The sequence below is a fragment of the Athene cunicularia genome (assembly GCF_003259725.1).
Source record: "Athene cunicularia isolate RWA chromosome 12 unlocalized genomic scaffold, athCun1 chr12_part1, whole genome shotgun sequence".
Taxonomy (NCBI): Eukaryota; Metazoa; Chordata; class Aves; order Strigiformes; family Strigidae; genus Athene; species Athene cunicularia.
The window spans coordinates 22325949-22342353 of record NW_020799116.1 but is presented as its reverse complement, the minus strand read 5'-3'; the positions used below and the strand labels follow the sequence as shown (position 1 = coordinate 22342353).

Here is a 16405-nt window from a genome sequence, read left to right as displayed (position 1 = left end):
TGAAGAAAAGCTTAAAAAAAAAAAAAAAAAAAAAAAAAAAAAAAAAAAATGCTTCCAGAATAATGTCAGAGGCTGGTACTTTTCACTTGCAAATATGGAACATAAATCTTTCTTACTGCATGTTTACAGATCTTTACTGAGGGTTCAGAGCGTGTCAGCATATATTTTAATATTGCAGTTATTGACTTCAGCTGTTAACTGTTTTTTAACTTCTAATAGATTTATTCTAAACTTAAGTAGACTGCTCTCTTTTTTAAAAGTCTTATTAGTGGGGAAAGTACAACAAGCCTTAGAAAAACTAACTGAATTACAAAGGGAGAAGGTCTACCATTTTTAGACTGTCTGGCTTATAAATGCTGAAAGTAGTTCTGTCCTAAGTATTTGTGTATTTCTTTACAGGTCTGAAGGTGAAAGTTCAAGAAGCATCAGGTATGTGTACTTTGTATTCTTTCTATATTGATGTTTTTGTTCTAAGGAAATATTTATAAAGCATAAGTTCATTTAAAAGCATTATGTAGAAACAGGATTTTTTTTAAAATGTGTTTTTTATTGATTCTAATTAGCATGCCATTTGTATTTTGAATAAAGGATCTTCTACCTTGGATAAGTTCAGTAATATATAATGTGACATCTCCTGAACCCTTCTATCTCCAATATGATTTAAGACTCATATACTGAGAATTGCAAAAGCTTATTTATAATTAGTTTCCAGTGTTTGTAATCAAAATTCATACTCAATAGACATTTGTATTGGCAAAGCTGTGAGCCAGCTGCCTGCCAATTTCTGGGGGCAACATCTGTGTTGGGGAGAAGTCCATATACTTGTTCAGGCTTTCTTAGTAGCCTCCTCTACTTGACAGCAAGAACCTTCATTGACTCATTACAATGCTCATTATGTGCTCGGAAAATTCAGATAATTTAGAGAATTTAATTATCAGATACTTTATTTTTAACTTACTCATTTAGTATTTTATACTCATTACTTCAAGGGTAATATTTTAAACCTACCTCTTTGAAGGTTTGGCTGTGTCAAACTTGCAGAGCTCATAGAAGTGCTCTAAACAGAACTGAAATGTAAAAAAATGCATTCTTAAATTTGAAAGTGTTCCACATTCATTAGACCATTACAATTAAACAGATGCCTTGATTCTCCAGAAATGGCCACTGTTCAATGATAAAAAGGTCTAAAATATTGTCTGTGGGTTCACTATAATACCCTGTAGCTTGTTCTGGGGATTGTCAGGACTTTGCATCTAAAGACGCTGTACTTTATTTCTTTAAAAAAAAAAGGACCTTCAGTTGCAGAATTAAAAATTCGGTTCTTACCCATGTGTATGCAGACTGTCCACAAAATTAGATGAATTTCAGTATAATCGATCTGATATCAGGAAAACAGAAGTCTGTAGGAAGTGATTGAAGATACTCTGAAAAGCTTTTTTCTTAAAACAGAAATCAAAATCAGTGTGGTATTAACCTGAGTTCAAGGTTCTGCATGGGAGGTTGGTAGCGTATGTTAATATGCAGCAACCAAACTGCACAAAATAAATCACAAGCTGCTATGGTTAAGACTGTAGTAAGACGCCTGTACTTTATTCCTTGGGTTTTTTAAACTCCCCGTAGAGTTGCCAATATGCTGGCAAGCTGTGGAAGGACTAATGCTGATCAGCTATTGCAAACTTGAGTCCACTGGCATGTGAGTTTACAGAACTGTAATTGAGGTCACGTTTCAACCTATAATAATCATTCTTGCTTTGACCTGCTGAATCTCCTGTGGGATTTGGTTGCCCAGGTTGGGGGGATGGCATCGCTGCTGCTGCTGCACTCTGGTAAGAGTCGAGTTCATCTACGAGAGATGATGTTTTGAGGTATTTAAGTAGTGTGTAGGCACAGCTGAAAGCCAATCACTTTAGATCTAGTTTGGGTGCTACCTAAAACCTAAACACTAATAGACCTCTAGCCCTTGCTCCTGGCATGCATTTTAATGAACTAGGATTACTTCATTGTGGGATGGTGTGGATGTGTGTTTGACTGATGAGCTGAGGGACTGGGCTGCAAGACTGATGGAATAATGTTAGTATGTCTTGCCAGATGAATTCCATGCATTAAAGGAAGGGTCTGCTCGGACTCGGTGCATCTACAGAAACTACCCATAGTGCATGGGGAGTATTTCTTCTGTATACAGGCTTCAGGGTTGTGATGGTGAAAATCAACACCATGTGTTCTCTACAGAGACCTGCAGGCAATCAGCATGAGTCTTGGAGCACTGATATAATCTTCTGTTTTGAGGCTGTTCGGTGAATTAATTCTGTTTTTCAGCATGAACTTGAGTTACTGCAAGACAGTTCCAGACTTTTATGATAGTCTAAAATTAGGCTAACAGATGAATGCAGTAGCAGGCGACTCAAGCAGAAGGCATTTCTTCCTGAAATGCTCCTTCAGTCCAACTCTCTTCTATCCTCTCTCTTAAACTGTGTTTCTTTAGAGCAGAGGTGAAATGTGACTGAGGATGTGCTTTTGTTTCTGCCTGCATAAAACCCTGGTCAGCTTCTGTCTTGTCTTGGGTGAAAGCTCACTTAGCTCTTATCTGTGTCTAGGTAGCTTCTTTACATTGTGGTTAATTTGCTTCATACTGTTTTCCTTCATTTCTGGCAAATTAAGAGGAACTGTAATCATTTCAAATGCAATTATAAGGTCAGTCTAGGGGACAGTGGTTAAACTCTGACGAGAAGAAATCATCATTTCTTCTGACAGAAATATCACCAAAATGCCAGCAAATCAGTATGCTGACCATTCTGTGCCAGTGTCCTCTGCCAAACTATTCAGTTGAATCCATGAAATTGCAAGGAGCTGCAAGCAGGTGAGAAGCCAGGAATAAAATGTGCTGTCTCAGCATTAGCCGGACAGATCCTATATTGAGTGACATTAGTTAAGGGCTTATGTCTGCAGTTAATAAGCAGAAGTATCCGTTAGCACTGTAATGTTTAACTCTCACTAGCGTTAGCACTTAAGATAAAAGGATCACTCTAAATAAATTTTGAGATGTAGCCATTTATTTTTTTTACCACCTTTCTACCAGAAGATTATTGTGAGATCAGATGGGTGGCAGTTTGGCATGTATTTCTCTGTCACTACAAACCTGTATCCTATGACAGTGGCTTGTTACATGGAAGTAAGATCTTTCTTGTGTTCATTGCTACATGGGTACAAGATGAACCAGGGCAGAACTTCTATGGGCAGCAATTAACTTTTATCTTTGCACTTTCAGAGATGTAAAGAGAGAAACAGATCAGCTCTGACCCACACCAAGTTCATCAGATTGATACGCTGGCGTGGCATGGGCATTGGCTTGTAGAGTAGATCCACACTGAATCAGCTTTATCCTTCTCTCTTCCCTCCTTATGTCCTGTCAAACTCACACCACTGTCGTTCCATTAAACTTTTTAATGTTTCTAGGAGGGTCGTCTTAGGAAGTTTTCTCTGAGCAGTAAATAGAAGAATTAGAATTCAAGAGGGTAGGCAAACGCACATATCTTGTGGGTTTTTTGCTTGTTTTGTCCCTGTCTTTTTGTGGCTCCCCTCCACCCCCAAGCTGTGCTGTGCAGCTGGGTTTGGCAGGCTGTAGGACTGGTGTCAGACATGCCTCTGTGCCCAGGACTGGGAATCCCTGGGTTTGGTTTAGTCTCTTGCAGTTGAGCGAGTGTAATCAGACTCTTGACCGAGATGCTTGTTTTGGAATAGCTGGCTTTTTTCATACTGGAATGGAATATCCAATACAAGTGGTGGCCTCAAATTTTATACTGTTGCTCAGTTGCAAAAGTTATCGCCTTGGTGGATTTGTTTTCAGTAGCTATATATATATATTGTCATAACTATGAAAATTTATCCAAAAGATGTTTTGAAGTGCTCTGAAATGCAGTAAACACTGAATCTGACTATGCAGAGACAAGGTTGATGCAGAAAAGCAATATGATTCTAGATAATACACTGAAACAATTGAAAATAATATTTTTTCCCTTGGTTTTCTCATTGTGAACACAAAGTAATAAATTATTTCATTGTTTGTGCAAGCCCTTAAAATTCTTTCTGCTTATGATATTGTTGTGCTGTAATAAACTTGCATTTGTTTTCTTCTGGTGAATGCAATGTAATTTTCAAGCCTAGGTATGTGTTAAATCTATTGAAATTGATAAATTGCTTTGAACATTTTGCATTCTCAGATGTAATGAATATGTACACAGTGAGCTATGAAATTGTCAGTGTGATGGTCCTTTTTAATTATCTGTCTTTGTTCACATGTTTTCAGCAGAAAACGTAATTTGTTTTACGAGAAATTTTAATATTTAGTAGTAAGACTTGACAGTTACAGATAAGAATGTATATATGTAGTATAATCTATCATATCAATGTTTGCAAGAATAGTACCTCTCAAGGTTTAATAATTAGAAGATGTTCCTCTTACCTCTACTTATGGACCTTATGTGTTTTAATGAACACAAGATGATAGCGGATTCAAGCACTGTATACGATACGGAGTGACTCAAAAGATCAGTAAGCAGCTCTGGCCAGCAAACCTTTAAAACCTGCCCAGAAACAATACCTCTGTTCTGGCTTTCCTTCTTTTCCCATTTTTATTCTTATAAAAATAGTAGTATGAATGGCTTAAAGATGTAAGATTTCTTTCACTTCCCCTAGGTATTCCTTTGCTGCTTTTCTGCCCGTAAAAGAGGTGAGATGAATTACATTTGAGCGGACTAGCTGCTCAACACAACTGCTCCATGATATTCCTGGTGTAATACTTCTGGAGCTGGCGCTTTGGTTCGTTGACAGCAGCAAGGGAGCACGTCTCAGACCTTGTCCCAGCAGGCATCCTGTGCAAAATATGTCTTCAGTCAGACCACTGGAATTGACCTGTCTTTTTTAGTTTGGGTTGTTGTTTGGTTTTTGGTTTTTTTTTTTCCCTTCCCAGTTAGGTGCTTTTTAAAGGAGAAATGAAGTACAAAATGAGGTAAGCTATAAGTAACAATACTACATAAAAGCAGAGGGTTCTCATGTCTCCTGAACTGAGAGGTGTCAAGGCTACTGCCAAAAAAAAGTGCTGTTCTGTGAATACCCACATAATTTAAGAAATATGCAAAGAAAGAGGGGAGAGCCTGAAGGTCAGTTAAAAAGGAAGAAGAAAAAAAGAGGGCAGTACTAGCTGTAGTACTAGCTATGGAGAAAACATCAGCTAAGCTATTTGGCTGAACCAAAAGAGAAGTCTCAGTCTGTAAGTCTTCTCAGTATGTAAATAGATGGAGGACATGGAAGGTTTTGTGTCTGTTGATGATCATGCATAAAAACTGATTTCCTGTAAAGGCATACAGTAGATAAAGTGGAAAAGTAATTGTCTGATTTACATTAGAGCAGGGAAGTATTGTAGAATATCAGCCTAATTCTGTGGTGTACACAGAGTGGGAGGAATGGGTGTTAAACAGATCTTGACAAACTTCAGTAATTGAGCCAGAGAGAAAGTCTAGCAGGAAGCAAAGTTCTGGTGGTTTTGTTTTGTTTTACTCCAGTAAAATTTACCTTAACTGTGTGACTCGGCCTCTTCTCTGATAACCTGCAAAGTGCAGGTTTTGGGGAACGAAAGACAGATGGACTTGTAAAACTAATTTTCAAGTTCAAATGTATTGCTTTGCCATCTAAATGACTAAGGGACTACACGTAAAGAAGGCTTTTTCTGGGTGGTTTTAATCATTCCATAAAGCCTTCTACAGTTTCATAACTAGTCCTTTAAATGTCCAAAATCACCCGTTGTTACTAATTTAAAAAGCAAAAAAAGTTTCCCCCAATATAATTCTACATAAATATCAGGGTGACCCTCTACAGTAGAGTGGAATATGATGGGTTTCTTGATGTTAAATTAAATTAGTTTTACTACTGTTAACAGAAACAAAATATATGGAAACAGCTTCCAGGAGCAGAGATGGGTGTGGAGTTGCCAATGACTTTAAAATTACAAAGCTTTAATCTGAATTTCAGATGAAAGGACAGCAATATGTTAATGAATTTGTCAGAACTGTTTCTGTGTCATCTCTAATAGTTTACACTAGTGATGTTAAAAATAAATACATTTTTTTCTCATTATATTTTTCCTAATATAAATTTTTCCTGAAAATACTTTTTTCCTAAAATTAGTATGAAACATCTACTTTTACAGAATAAATGAGTGAAAACTAAAAAAAAAAAAAAAAAGGATTCAAAGTATATGTTCATATTTCTTCTTAAAACTGTTACCCAGTGCAACTTAGAATCATGTGAGAAGTGTGCTATAACATCTGATTTTCCAGGAGTAGGAGATGGTATTGATATAAAAATCTTTGTAGAGAGTGCTCAGATCAGACTCCATTTGTTTGACCAAGACCTCCTGGTTGCAGGTCTTGGTCTTCTCTAAACACTATGGGCAATTCGTTCTTTTTTCCACACACCATCTGCTCTAACAAATATTTTGTAATTGGCTGACTTCATTGGGTGAACTACTGTCATTCACCCCTGCGTGCTTCAGGTTTGGGCTGAGTTATTAGATACAGCAGATACGTGTCCGTGTAATCCAAGGCTTTTGAGGAAGGAAATCTGAAACTGCAAGCTGTTTGAAGGAAAGATGGATGTGAATAGTGCAGCACAGCATTGCCATCTTGTTTCCAGGATTAGGGCCCGAATGCCAGGAATGTTGTACAGGCACAAGAGCTTTGTGCTGGAATGATGAGAACTGATGGAGGAAGGTAACAGTAAGGTGAGGTGACTGAACCCCAGCGTCGGTGACATAGCAAGGAGCATGTTCTCTGATTTCAGTCCTGATGTCTTACTAAAATCAGTAATTGGTAGAATCCAGCTGGTTTCTCATGACTTGTTTCTGCTAAGCCCTAGTGTTGCTTAGAACTTTTCTGTAAAAGGCTCTTCAGTCATGTTGTTAAACTTTTTGACTAATAAATCTGGCAGTTAACTGGATGACCTTTCTCAGATGCATAGCAGCATCAGCATTGTTCTGTACTGTTACCTGTTTGACCACTCAGAACTTAATTTGTAATTGAGGGAGGAACTAAAAGAAAAAAATATTCAAAAAAAGCTGCTAAAAAGTGTAATCTGCTCTCAAAGACTGTGGTAGATGTTTGTATGACAGTGAATATAGGTAAACTCTCTGAATTATGTGTACTAAACACTGTTCACCATTTCACTATTGGTGAAAGTGCTACTGAAATGAATTTATAGGAAAATTGAACATGTATTGTGGAGTGTTGTGTGACACATATGGGGTGTGAATGCCTTTACAATACTAAGTGAATATAAATTTTATTAATGGTGAAAGGGTTCCTGTTTAAACAGGAGTTTTCTCTCACTTCTCTGCTACTTCAGTCAGGCTTGTCTCTAAGACGTGGTAAGAAGGCAACAACTTGTGTGGCAGGGAGAATAATCTTCTCAGGTGTTGCTCTTTCTCTGCACAAGCACTTGAACTTCAGTGGTGCGGACTGGTGGTTGATGCCAGTCCTTCCCCATCAGCCTTCTGAGCAAAGTCCCAAGTTTCTTTGACAAGGAAAATAGACAATTGGAGGTTTGGACAGTGTTGGCAAGATACTTGCCAGGTTGAAAGAGAAGAGTGTGATACTGCTCCATGCAGCCAGGTTAGCGAGAGTTTTGCATCACTGTTTTCAGTGCAGTAATGTATTTGAAGCCACGTTGTGACCTACACCCTCTACCCTGGGGTACTGCCAGCTGATTTCATCAGAGGTTTTGAATGGTTACAAGGAGCACAACATGACCATATATATGCTTTGGTTGATGGGGAGCTGTTATTTGAGCTCTGCATATAGTTTTCACAAATTTTTCACTTCATGATCTTTTTAGTCTTAAATGGAATGAACTTGCAGTAACAAAGCTTTTTCCTCATGTGTAATTACATTCTGTATAACAAATTAACTTGGCAGTGTCAGTAGTGGCAGTTTAGGCATTTGCTTTTTGGTAAAGGGATTACAGAAATTGATTGTAAACTGGAACTGGTCCTTTAAGATTTCCTGGTGATACTGAGGGCTTTTATTTATTTTTTTTTTTTTACTTACCCAGTTTGAGGTGTTATAAAACTTTCTGATTTTCAAAAATGGCTGCTGAGTGTATACATCAACAATTGGTCTAAGTGTTTCAAATTACATATCTGACTTGCCAAGCAGAATTACTAATATATTCCAAAAAAAACCTTCCCAGTCCAGTATGGATGGTTAATCAGAGTGACATTTTTAGCACTGAGCACCCACAACAGGAGATGTTTTACCTAGTAAAATTTCAGAAAGTTAACTGTTAATGTGAGAAGCATACACCTTATTTTGTAATTTTTCTGTTGTTTTTACATAATCTTTGTTGGAAGAAGAAAAATAAGAGAGTAATACTGTGCTTTTTTGAGGCAGTTTAGTCACGAAGCAAGTTAACTGAGTTCTAGTTCTCGGGCAATATAGCCAAAATCACATTATCGCCTCAAAGTATAATGTGTAACTGCATGATAGTGCTATCTAGTAGGAGGAATATGGTTGAGAGGACCTCTTTAACCTGACAGTCCTCAAGAAGCCCATGATTCTGTGCTTAATGTAGTAAAGTTGGGTTTTTTCTGTGTTGCTTTTCAACACGCTGAAGAATCTTGAGGCTTATCAGTGTTTCACGACTCAAAAGCTTCAGATACTGCAAATGATGTGAAGCATCACAGCCATGACACCATCTTCGTTTTGTAGAAAAAAATGTTCTGCATGAACTAAGCTAACTGGTTTACCCCCTCTTAATACTGTTTCGTTAGACTCAGTTGGCAAGGAAATAGAAAAGCATTGTACTGATAGGTGAACTAAAGGGAAAAGGGCTGATTTTTGATTTTTTTTAAATTTTTTTAAATAGTTGCATAAACACAGGTAGATGTCTTTGCAATTTAATTAAATTTTTGCTTCAGGTAATATATTACGCTAATATTTTGGCTTCTGAATTATGGAGATTCTGATTTTTGTACTGAAAAGTAGAATCAAGTCTTGTTAAAAGTTGGATACCATCCAGGTGGATAAACAGCATATGCAAGCATTTTGTCTAAAATTATTTCCACTGGAAATACAGCTGTAATTTATGTAAGTTTGTAAGTGCTGATTGTGCTCAATAGAATTCTCTTGACAGGCTGGCAGTTGTTGAATTTGCAATCTTGAAAAGACAAAGCTTTGGAAGTGGTTTCACATTAATTCAATGCAGCTAATTTTTATACCCAATTCTTGAAAAGTTGTTCAGAAGTAGTCCCATTGGTTACCATGTAAGATAAGGCTTGCTTAATGAGCAATGTGTGCACAACTTAATTCGGTAAGTTGTGCTTGTACTGCCACAGGATTTCTCATCTGTGTAGATAAAGTAGTTTGAATTTTCTTCATGATTTTACTATTCCATGGTAAATTTTGAGTTGCTTTTATTACTTTCTATTAGAATTCACATGCAAAGCTGGCTTGAATATAGGGGATAAAGTATGAGTGTAAAGAAGGAGAAAACGTAGAATACCTTATACTTTCTGTGTGCTTCATAGTGTTCTTCAAGGGCTTTGATTAAAGTTTGTTATGGAGCATCTGCTAAACAGCTCATAATTTCTTGGTTGAATTCTTGTTTCTATGCCCTCACTCAAGACAAGCAGGAGCAGTGTGCATTTTGAGTAGAACTTGGCACATCTGTTGGCTCTTTGGTGGGACAGTGAGGGTCACCTCTAAATGAGGTAGTGTTTTAATGAGATGGAAGACATCCTGCTATGCAGTTAATGCTAGATGAAGGTGCTTTCTGGCTTCTCTTTGTATCTGCTTTTCAGAAGAATGCAGAATGTGTGTACCCTTGTGAAACAAAGCTTCCCTGCCGTGCATTATAGGCTGAGAGAGTTGCACATGCAACTGGCTGATGGTTTCAGTTTTAGAAACCAAATTGTGGCAAAGTGAGTTCAACAGAACCACCTGTACTGTAGCTGTTGCAGGAGTTCCACAGAAGGACAGGCTATGATCAGAAGTTGACTTATCTTATTAATTTTTTTTTTTTTTTTTTTTTTTTAGTGGAGATGTGATTATGTTCCTGTGAGGGCAGGAATAAAATGAGACTTTATGAACAGAATTAACTGGCATACCTTTCTCTCCAGAACACTGAAAATAATATACAGTAGCTATTGGAAATCCCTGTGTATGTGCAGACTGATAAGATCATGAGTAGGAGACATTGAGTTCTGTTAATAAATCTCTATGCACTAGTGAGAAAAAAAATCTGCTTCCTTGCATGTAATCTGTTTCTTTCAAAAGAATTCATATATTCGACATTTATAGATAGAACTTTAAGCCAAAGGTACTTTGGTTCAGACAAAATGCAGCAATTTTTATGTAGTAGTCTGCACGCTGACAAAATCAAGAGAGAGACCTTTCATAGTTTTTGATCTTGTTGCTTTACACAAGTAGTCATGGCTAGACTAATTCTATCCAACAGGAAAATATGCAGCAAAAAAATAGATGTGTAAAAATCTACTGGTAACTTTAAGGGTTCTTTTTTCCTTTTTGCTATTTAAAATCTGTATTCTAGGTAGTTTTATGCCTCAGTGTAATTCAAGAATGATCGCTGGGTTAGGAGATAATCATGATTTAGATACCTGGTTCCTCTTCTTAGCTGTATTAATGATGCTTTTGAAAGTATTTCAGTAAGTGCAACTGTAAGTCAATGGAAGATGAAGTAAGCAAACTATGTGTTGGAGAAACTTTCAACAGAATAATATGTTAATAAAAACATAAAGACAAAAATAATAACTTAGGTTATGCCAATACAGAAGAAAAATGAGTATCCTAAAATACGCATTATAAATAGTTGGAATCAAGAGTAAAAGCTTCGTTTGTGATGTACCTGCTTCCTAGGAACTATTATAAGTAACTTGGAGTTGTTGACAATGTGTGTTTATGGTTGGGGTGGTGATTTGTTGTTTTCCTGCAGTTCTTGCTCTGCTTTCTGGAGAAAAAGTCCTTTTTTTTTGGTCATGATTTTACAGGGCTTTCAATAGCTTTTTTGCTTAGTCAGAGTTCTCAGAGTCTCTGAACTTGTGGTAACAATGCACTCCTGCTTAGAGGCATGGAAAACAGTTCCCTGGCAAAAGTCTGATGTAGATGTTGTTGCACTAATACTGCTCATGAAACTTAAGTAGGACATAAACTTCTGTGAAGTGTTTGCTTGTCCTGGGTGGAGGACAGGAGAAAGAGTGCCAGTGGAAATCAGGAGGTGCCGCCTGTGGGGTTACTGTCCTTACAGCCACGTTCCAGTCCTTAAACCCTCCCAGGCAGGGACTTTCAAATGCAGGAAACTATTTCTTATAAACTGGTTAGAGCTGCTGGGCAGAAGACTTGGGCTCTGCAAGTACGTGGTATCTTTGGAGTAGTTACAATTCAGATTACTTGAATGACTGGTCACTAACATCACTAGTAACTTGATCTGTATTTTACTGAAATGTAACTGGCTTCACCATTACAAAATCCATTTTCCCTGTTGTAAGAAAAGTGTCAGTAGTTCAAACCTGTGTATTGTGTATATTAAAAAGTATCATGTCAGCCTCTTGGCTACCTACTTTTGGAGTTGATATATGGGATACACAAGGTGATTCTGAAGAGATTTTGTCCGTTGTCTGACATGGATAATAGTGAGAAAGGATTAGTCGTCTAGTTTGTTGTGTGCCAGTACAGTTCTAACAAAAGCTGTGTGTGCATTTAGCAACCTTCTGGGCAGCTAAGTGTTGTTATGGGAAGCAAGTTATAGAAAGTGGGTTATCTCCAGTATGTCCTGTAGAGGGAAAACTTATGTATTTGGAATAAATACTAATATTTAGTTAATATGTGAGAACATTTTTCCAAAATCTGCTTAGATTTTTTTCAATATTATTTGGCTTTAAAAGTGAAAGGAGACTTTAAGCCAGATCAGGACTGATTTTTATTTCCCCCCCTTTTTTTTTTTTTTTTTTCTTTCTGATTTTCCTTTTCTGTACTTTGATAAATCTTCAAATTTCCTCACACTGTGTTGCTGCATGAACATTCCCCACTTGGTGGGGTGGAGGGGAGAGTTTTCTGATGTACATTGACACTAGAGATCTCTGAGATGTTGCTAGATGAGTGCTTTCCAGTATTAAGAGTGAGGATCCATGTAGCTATTGGGCATGTGAACAGATTGTACCTCTGGCCATAGGTTTCCCAGTCCAAACTGCAGTATCTGTGGAGGAGAGATGTCTTGTACTAATGTGGTCATAGAGGGGAGCGTAAGATTTTTAAATGGAAGCAGCAACAAAAGAAATCATTTTCATGTAATTGATGGTTCAGCCTGTTATGCTCAGCATAACAGGGTATAAGGTATCTTGGAAACTAGCTGACAAGTACTATGTCTTTAATGTTTCAGTTCAATTTTAATTTTGTATCTCTTCTGGAGGATATTGTGTACTGTTTGAAATTAAGATTACAAAGAATGAAAATTTCTATGTGGTCAGTGGGATTCTAATTAGCCAAGTGTTAACGATGGGATATTTTTATAGTTTTTAATTTAAATCAGCTGTGAACAAACTTGGGGGGAGGGGGGGATTCTATATGTGTGTTATAATGAAGGGCAGAATGGACAAATGTTTCTGTGGTCTAAGTAATAAAACAATAGACACGAACCCTTACCTTGCTGAATAGCAAAAAACCCCAGGAATTTTTTAGAAATTTAGAATGTAGTGAACTTATGTATCAGTGGAGAATTCCTTTCCTATTGCAACTACAGACTGGATGTGAAATGGTATCCTACCTGTAATTTCCTCCAAGTAATGAGTTTCCTGTGGGGGGAAGAATAGCAGAAGAGGACAAAGGGCCTTAGCAGTGATGTGCTTGTTCTGTCATTTTTAACCTATTACACACGTGGTGTGCACTTGAAGGCAGACTTGTGAACTGATGAACAACATCTTTTTTAGAAAAGCATACCATGTTGAACTTAGATGAAGTGGAGTGTAAGTGTAGGCATCCTTGTGTTCTTGACCTCTACTTCCATACTGTAGGAGTTCTCCGAGTTTTGTGGATATATTGCTTGTTTCTTTAATGTCCAGTCCTAACCTCTATCTTCAGGTTGCTGTGACCAGCATTATCATACGGAGGCAGCAGTATGAGAACTAGATATATCACTAGATTTGATAATAGTAGCAACCAAATGTTGTATCACATGATTTCAAATTTTCTGTTGTTCTGACTTCCTTTGTAAATGAAGCTGTAGATTTTGCCTTCTTTTCAAACATGAACAAAACATAGTAAGAAAGCCTTTCATACATACTTTTTGTTATTAAAGCACAGTGAAGGCTGTAAAGGTTTGCGTGAACTATTTTAGTAAAAATTGCTAACTGAAAGCTTTAACCTTTTGTGCCTTCGTGCTTTGCCCTATTGTTAGCTGTCTTCTGTTGAGGGTAAAAGGAGAAAATAAAGCACTTTAACTTGTCTCCATGACGGATGCCCTCGCTTGCTGAAATCCCATATTGATTCCACAGTCTTATCAGCTGAACATATCTGTAAATACCTGTCAGCTAGTCTTGCCTAATTTCTGCCATCAATTTGGCCTCATTAATTTCTTGTTGATTAAATCAAGCACATTTCTTTGGATACCTCTGTGATTTATTTATAATAGTTAACTTTATCAGGGGAATAAGATTCCTCCTCTGCATTTTAATGCAAGAAACAGAATCTGTATACAAAAATAGAGATTGGAGCCAAAATTAATAGAGCTACACTAAATTCTACGTACTGTATGACAAACAGAAAAAGTCTTTTGAAGATAAATATCTACTGACTTGCTCCTGGTTTTAGTCAAGTTTTATCCTAAACTGTGTTGTGTATGGTATAAAAGTAATGAGTCATATACTCAAGAACTGTGTTTTGAAATGTTGTAAGATACAGTTAGAGAATATTCTCTGGATATCTTCAGTCTTTTGGTTTCTTTGTGTGCTTTTGTTTATTATACAGTCAAACTTAATTTGATCTTCAAAACTTTAGAAGTGGTAAAGACTGGAGCGTATCACTCATATTAAAATGAACCTTGAACTCAGTTGAATCGTTTCTTTCTAGATACTGTAAACCAATCATATGCATGAATTAAGATGACTTACCATTATTCGGTCTGGGGAAGAAAATGTCCTTTTGTGCTCAAGCAAATATCAAAAATCCAGCAAGAATTCATTTAAATCGCTAGTCTTCTAATAACCCCCTCAGCTATGATGCATAAATTGAAGACAGTTTCCACTCTGCAATGAAGATGAGGATTTCAGCTCACACATTGTCATTTAATATGTGCTCAGAATATGCTAAGATAAGCTTGACTTGCCTGAGATGCCACAGCTCTTTATTTTTTTCATAATCTTTTTCTGCTGCCTTTGGTTTTGAAATTAACTGCTTTGAAAAGCACTGCTATAAGTAACCTCCTGACCAACACGTGTCTTTGCAAAAATGACAATAGGCTTTTCAGAAACACAGCTACAGAGGACTAAATGCTACCAAGATAACATTAGCAGGGTATTTGAGCATTACTTTGATTGTGCACGTTATCTATTGTAAATGAGTATTTGACTTTCAAGAACTGGGTCTACTGTGCCTATGAACTACTACGTTATTTGTGATCTTGTGGCACTAAAATGTACTGTACTTCCTGAAGTAACTGTAAATTAATTGGCACTGCTGCTCTGCATACAGCAGATGTAATCTGGTTCTTTAAAAAATGCTTTCCAGAACGTGCTTCACGATTTAGGTATCAATCATTTAACAGCCTTACCTAGACCTTGGAGGAATATATAAGAATATCTGGGAAAAGATATCTCTCATCATTGAGAAATGTGCACACTGTAGGGGAAAGAAATACAGTGTGTATTGCTTTGGGATGCTGAAGAGAAACTACTCAAACAGCACTCATTTAAAAATGATTGCACAGACAGACCTACCCTTAAACTCTAAACCAGTTTATACCTACTTTTTGAGATTCATCTTTGAAACTCAAAGCAAAAGTCACTTCTCCAAATCTAGATTCTTAAGTAGTTGACTTCTGGTAGTTTTTCTGGACTCTCTTAGGAAGAAGTAGTATTGCTCTCCTCCAAGGCTCAGGGTAGTGGGCAGTTCACATCAGAATTTCAGACCAAAAGCAGAGCTACTGAACGAATGAACTTTTTTTTTTTTTTTTTTTTTTAAGAAAAAAGAAAACTGGAAAAGCTTGAATAAACCAACCAAGGATACTCAGGATTAATTGATGGACTTATATTAATATGACTCAGATATCCATGAGCTGCTTGCCAGCTGTCTTCATTTTTCTTGCATTCTATTTGGAAAAACGAGGAATGGCCTACCTAAGTATTTTGTCTGTATCCAAAGAGGACTCAAATTTCAAGGATAAGTGACTAAACATTTAGTAATTTCTGACTTCTCTGCTTGCCTAAATCCTTGTTCCATGGAGCTGGAGGATTTTTTTTTTGGACATGCTCATGACCTGATTAAAATGAAGGAGGTCTGAAGGGTTTATGCTGATACCATAATTTCTGAGTACACAACTTCTGCTGGATTATATTGTAAAAGAAAAAAGTAGTGAGATCATTTAAGGAAGATCAGAAGTAATAACCTACTTCCTGATTTGCCATTGCATTTCTGCTAAAACATCTGGTGTCTGCCACTATGCTCAGGCTCTGACTAGAAGATTTTTATCAGAGCAAGACTGATTCTCTGAAGTAGCTCTGTCCCTGAAAGTGCTTGCTGTTTGTGTGCCGTATGGTGATGACAAAATGGTCTATGGGGGGGAGTTGATCTTTGCTCAGTCCATTATTTAAACAGCTGATTCTGTCTCGGATGTAGCTCCAGCTCTAACGTGATCAGAATCAGGTCTGTCTCTTCTTGTCCTTGTTGTATAAGGCCCTTATTTTATGGAAATCCATTTTCTTTGTATAAAGACGGAGCATGTGTGAGAGAGTTCTTTCAGTTCTTTGCTTCAGCAGATAAGTAATTTCTCAGTGCTTCAGGTGTCACGTCCCGCTCCGACGAGGGGGACAAGTGACTCAGATTCACACATCCCCAATTGGAGTGGACAACAAGTCTCCAAGTTCAAGCATTTATTAACTACCTACAATGCACTAATTGAACACATGATAATTGGCTAAGTACAGAGCAAGCTGTGGCGAGCAATATAATATGCTTTACATTTCTTAAAAGAAAAAGGAAAAGAGGGAGATAGAGGGAATGGGCGAGTACAGATCACCGGTCTGGGTTCCTGTGCTGATCCACCCGGGGAGGGTTCCAGGAGGCGGCCATCTTCTTCGCTGGCATCCGTCGTCTTCACTTCACTGCTCTCTCCAGACGGCCGGCCGGCCGGG

General features: G+C 37.4%; 1 protein-coding gene across 2 annotated transcripts in view; it reads left to right on the top strand.

The window, feature by feature from the left end:
- Nucleotides 1-406: 406 nt before the first annotated feature.
- The window catches only part of IQSEC1 (IQ motif and Sec7 domain 1), a 273968-nt gene continuing 257969 nt past the window's right edge, over nucleotides 407-16405 (top strand). The window contains exon 1 of one of the 2 annotated variants that reach the window (XM_026857677.1): nucleotides 407-429. The gene's annotated coding sequence lies outside the window, so the exon portion shown is untranslated. The remainder of the gene's footprint in view (nucleotides 430-16405) is intronic. The other variant, XM_026857674.1, reaches the window with a different exon arrangement.